Genomic DNA, 5789 nt, shown 5'->3' with positions numbered 1-5789 from the left:
CGTGTTAAGTGATCTCTGGAGAGTGGAAGAGGTTTAATAAATACCCAAACCTAAAGAGTACCCTAACCCTAATCTGTACCCTTACCCTAAACCGTACCCTAACCCGTACCCTAACCATACCCAGTAGCCGTACCCTAACGTGTACCCTAAACCATACCCTAACCCTAACCCGTAACTTAACCCATACACTAACCCTAACCCATAACCATACCGTAAACTGTACCCTAACACTAACCCGTACCCTAACCTTAACACTAACCCGTACCCATAACCTAGCCGGTACCCATATCCTAACCCACAGGCTGGCAATCCTGCACTCCAGCAATATTTACCATAGCCAGCACTTGGAAGAAACGAAAATGTCCATCAACAGAGGAATGCAGAAAGAAGAAGTGGTCCATGTATACAGTGGAATATTACTCCAATAAAAAAATATAAATTAAATTTAAAAAACAAACATAAGTAAGGAGACATAAGCTTTGGGGGGTTTATCAGGGCACATTGCACTCTAATTTATAACTGAGAACACCACTGGCAGGAAGGTCTGTTTTCCTAGGTACCCGAGTGGGGAACGTAGAAATGCTGCCACCCTCTGGCCGATACCTGCAACAGCAGCTTTGAAATCTGTGCTAATGGCCACTTCATATGCACAAGTGCTGCAGGGCTGCAAATGAAACATGCCCTCAACATGTCTTGATGCAGGTAAAGGCCAAAAAATTTCAAAATGTGGCACATACTTCAAGAAAACAATTTGGGGCTTCCCTGGTGGCGCAGTGGTTGAGAGTTCGCCTGCCGATGCAGGGCACACGGGTTTGCGCCCCAGTCCGGGAAGATCCCACATGCCGCGAAGTGGCTGGGCCCGTGAGCCATGGCCGCTGAGCCTGCGCGTCCGGAGCCTGTGCTCCGCGGCGAGAGAGGACACAACAGTGAGAGGCCCACGTACCGCAAAAAAAAGAAAGAAAGAAAAAGAAAACAATTTGAAGAAGTAAGCTGTAATAACAGTTTGAAAAATAAAAGGACATGCCTGAAAGCTGAATTTCAATACATGCAAATCCAACCACAAAGAGGTATCAGCTCACACCACTCAGAATAACCATCAGCAAAAAAACTACAAACGATCAATGCTGAAGAGGTTGTGGAGAAGTGCATACCCTCAATTTGAAGTGGGATGTAACCTGGTAAGAGCCACTAATAGGAACGGAATGGAGGAGCCTTTAAAAGGTAAACACTGAGCTACTATATGATCCAGCAGGCCCACTCCTCGGCCTATAACCTAAGAAGGCAGAATTGGAAAGACACAGGCAGGCAAATCTGCATTGCAGCAGTATTACAATAGCCAAGACATGGAAGCAACCAAAAAGCCCATCAACAGATGAGTGGACAAAGAAGAACAGGGACCTGTACAGATGGAATGTTAGCCAAGGAACAAAAGGAAACAATGCCACTTGCAGCAACATAGGTGAGTCTAGAGGTAATCATACAACTGGTAGTAAGTGAGAAAGCGAAAGACACATGTCCTATGATATCACTTACAGGTTATAGGTGTTCCCTAAAAATTGCTACCAGTGAAGATATTTCCACAGAGAAAGGCAATCACAGATGCACTAAACTGACTTATGGTTTACCAAATGGAAAGGTGTGAGGATTGGATACATTACCATATTGAGGTTAACAGAAATATACAAACACAGGTGAAATATATAATCACCAAAGACCTACGGAACACCAAGGGAAGGGTACTCAACATTGTGTCATAAGCTACATGAGAAAAGGATCTGAAGAATAGATATATGTATATGTGTAAAAGAACCACATCTTGCACACCTAGAGCAAACAAAACATTGTAATCAAATTTGCTGTGAGAAAAAATAAAAATTAAATTAAAAAACGAACAAGAAGTAGTGAGACACAAACTTAAGGGGCTTTTCCTGGCACATGCCATTCTAATTGACAACCTAGAATACGACTTCCATTATGGCTCTGTTGCCCTAGTAACCAGATTTGGTAAGGAGAAATGCTGCCGTTTCACACAACAGCAGCTTTAAACCCAGCGCTAATGGTCACTAAATATTCAAAATAATTGCAGGCCTGTAAATGACACCTGCCAACAAAAAAAATATCCTGGGGTTGTAAAGCGAGCACAAAATTCAAAAGACGTCAACATTTCAAGAAGACTATTTCAAGAGGCATATTTTATGCACATTTTGTCTTTTCTTGCTTTTTTTTTCTTTAAAAAGAAAAAGGGCATGGAAAAATGCTCAACATCAGCAATTAATAAAGCCATGCAAATCCAATCTACAGAAACGTCCACCTCACAGCCGTCAAAATGATCATCAGGAGAATAGTCTACAAAGAATGAATGCTGAAAGGGTTTTAGAGAACTGTGTGCCCTCTAGCTGCTGGTGGGAGATAAACTGGTAACAGCCAGTAGTGAGAAGAGAATTGCGGTGCATTTAAAGTTAAAAATTGAGCTACCATGTGATCTGGGAGGTCCTTTGATGCACCTATCACCTGAGCAGACCAGGATGAAAAAGATACAGGCTGGCAATCCTGCACCGCAGGAATATTTACTATAGGCAAGACTCGGAAGAAACCAAAATGTCCATCAACAGGAAAATGTACAAGGAAGAAGTGGTCCATGTACACAATGAAATATTAGCCACGGAAAAGAATGAAACTGTGCCGTTTGTACCACCATAGAAGGACCTAAAGATCATCACCCAACTTGAAGTACGAAAGAAACTGAAAGACAGACATCCTATGACATCACTTATAGGTGTTACCAAACAATTGATACCCACGAACTTACTTCCAAGAGAAGGAAAAGCATGGATTAAGAAAACAAAATTACGTTTAACCAAACGGAAAGGTGTAAGGAATGGATGAATTAGGACATGGGGGTTAACAGACATGTACTAATACATATGAAATATATAATCACAAAATACCTATGGAATACCAAGAGAGGTCTACTCAACACTCTGTAATAACCTACACGGGAAAGGATCCAAAGATGAATAGACAGATACATTGATATAATGACCCAGATTCTGTGCATCTAGGAGAAACGAAATATTTTTATCCAATTTGCTCTGATAATTAATAAAAATTAAATTTAAAAAACAAACAAGAAGTAAGGAGATATATAAGCTCTTGGGGGTTTGTCCTGGCACACTGCACTCTAATTTGCAGCCTACTAACACAATTTCCAGGAAGGCTCTGCTGCCCAAAAACCCGGAGTTGGAAATGGAGAAATGCTGCCGCCTTGTGGCCGTTTCCCGCTAGAGCGGCTTTAAGCCCACAGCTAATGGTCACTTAACATTCACAAGGGCTCAGGGCTGTAAAGGACACCTGTCCTAAAAAATTGTGCTGAGGTAGGGAATGGACAAAAAAAAATTCAAAACAGGCAAATTTTTCAAGAAGATAGTATGAAGAGGTAAGTTTGACTCACTCTCTTTTATAAAAAAAGGAAAATGGATAAAAGCTCAACCTCAGGAATTATTAGACTCATGCAAATCTAATCTACAGAAAGGTTTCAACTCACACCTGTCGACTGACCATCAGCAAAACGTCTACAAACAACAAATACTGAAGGGGTTTTAGAGAACTGTGTACCCTCTAGCTGCTGGTGAGTTGTAAAGTGGTAACAGCCAATAATGAGAACAGAAAGGAGCTGCGTTTAAAAGTAAAAATTGAGCTACCATTCAATCCAGCCGGCACACCACTGGACCTCTCACCTGAGAAGGCCAGAATCGAGAAGACCGGGTCGCAAAAGCTGCACTGCAGCCTTATTCACAGTAGCCAAGACAGTGAAGCAACCAAAATGTCCATCAACAGACGAATGGATAAAGAAGAAGTGGTCCGTGTACACAGTGGACTATTAGCCATGGAAAACAATGAAACACTGCTCTTTGAGGCACCATAGATGAGCTTGGAGATAATCACCGAACATAAGGTGGTGTCCTGACTCAGGGAGGATGGACGGACAGGCAGAGGTGAGCGCGAGGCCGAGGGGTGGTGAGCCCCTGCCCTCCAGGGAGTGAGGAGTCTCTAGAGGGCCGGGCCGGAGCTGGCAGGGTGACACGGCAGTCAGAGGTGGCAGGCCTGGGTTGCGATGGGCCGGGTCACTTAGGGGCAACCATAACCCAGTCCCTGCCCTACTGCTAACCCTTCAAACCACTAACACTAAGCCACATCTAAACAAGTCACACAAATACATCACGAAAAAGAAAAGTACACCAGTATACCTTATAAATATGAACGCAAGAGTCCTCCATAAAATTAGAACAACAGGTGTGTCCTCTCAGGTGCCGGGGCGGCCCAGGGCCCATGGCGCGGCGGTGGCGCTGACCCAGGCCCGGGCGGCGGCCGGGCCCCGCGGGCCGGCATGGCGGGCCAGTTCCGCAGCTACGTGTGGGACCCGTTGCTGATCCTGTCGCAGATCGTCCTCATGCAGACCATGCATTACGGCTCGCTGGGCCTGTCAGGCTGGCGCCGGTGGACGGGCTGGTGCGCAGCAGCCCCTCGCTGGACCAGATGTTCTATGCTGAGATCCTGGGCTTTTCCACCCCTCCAGGCCGGCTCTCCACGACGTCTTTCGTCCTCAACGCCCTCACCTGTGCCCTGGGCTTGCTGTACTTCATCCGGCGAGGGAAGCGGTGTCTGGATTTCACTGTCACTGTCCATTTCTTTCACCTCCTGGGCTGCTGGTTCTACAGCTCCCTTTTCCCCTCCGCGCTGAGCTGGTGGCTGGTCCAGGCCGTGTATATTGCACTCATGGCTATCATCGGGGAGTACCTGTGCATGCGGTCGGAGCTCAAGGAGATACCCCTCAACTCAGCCCCGAAGTCCAGTGTCTAGAGTAGGGTCCTTTGGACACCCAGCTGGGCACTTGACACCTTGGGCTGCTCCGACTGTCCAGATGAGGTCCAGCCCAGGCCTGAGAGGAACCCGGGAAATGTGAAGTCTCTGTTGGTGTGGGAGAGAGAGTGAGGCCCCGTCAAGAAGGCAGGTAGCAGGCAGGATCACAGCTGCAAGTACGGCCTCTGTCCACTGAAGCCTTGGTATCTGGGAGGTCGGCAAGGGGGACCTCTTTCAGGGTAGTAACAGAATCAGAACCATGTCACTCTTGAGCCACCATACCTGTCACCAGCCTGTTATTTTAAAAAGGAAAAAATAATAATAATCAAGGATATCTGATCACAGCGAACCACTCTTCTAGCCATCTATCTTACCTCCCTGGGACAGCTGTGAGCTTTGCCATGCTGCTGAAGTGCAGCTATTCTGTTTGGAGCAACACTTGGTTTCTGGATCCAGAGCCACAGAAAGAGATGTAGGCGCAAAGTAGCAGGCTGCTGTCAGGGAGAGGACCGCAGGTGGGGCATCAAGCGGAAAGAAGACACACAACCTGTGGCCTGCTACACTCGTGTGTGTACACCAGTGAACCCGTGATTGACCTTCTTCCGGTTCTCTCTACTGGGTCTCCGCCCTGCTGCCAGCGTTCAGCACAGCAGCCCGTGAGACCCAGAGAAGACTCTTAGCATCGGTCCCCATCTAACCCTCGAACTAGAGTCCCTGCCTGTTCTCCACGAATGACCAGGCGTCCCAGCTCCCACTGGACCTCCGTTCTGGCAGTAGTTCCCTTTTCCCGCCTTGTGTGGAATGACACAGTGCAGAGGGTACAGTGGGCGCCCAGACACAGGAAGCCTTCCAGCTTGAGGTGCACTCGATAGTGCCGAGGGAGATAGGAATTTGCTACTAAGATTTTTCTTTGGGGTGGAGTGTCCTCT

General features: G+C 46.8%; 1 pseudogene; it reads left to right on the top strand.

Moving 5' to 3' along the window:
• Positions 1 to 4330: 4330 nt before the first annotated feature.
• Positions 4331 to 5376, top strand: LOC131754885 (protein SYS1 homolog; annotated as a pseudogene).
• The last annotated feature ends 413 nt before the right edge of the window (positions 5377 to 5789 follow it).

This window comes from Kogia breviceps, chromosome 4 (assembly GCF_026419965.1).
Source record: "Kogia breviceps isolate mKogBre1 chromosome 4, mKogBre1 haplotype 1, whole genome shotgun sequence".
In the NCBI taxonomy this organism is placed as follows: domain Eukaryota; kingdom Metazoa; phylum Chordata; class Mammalia; order Artiodactyla; family Physeteridae; genus Kogia; species Kogia breviceps.
Note: the sequence above shows the minus strand (reverse complement) of the source record. Positions and strands in the feature narration are given on the sequence as shown.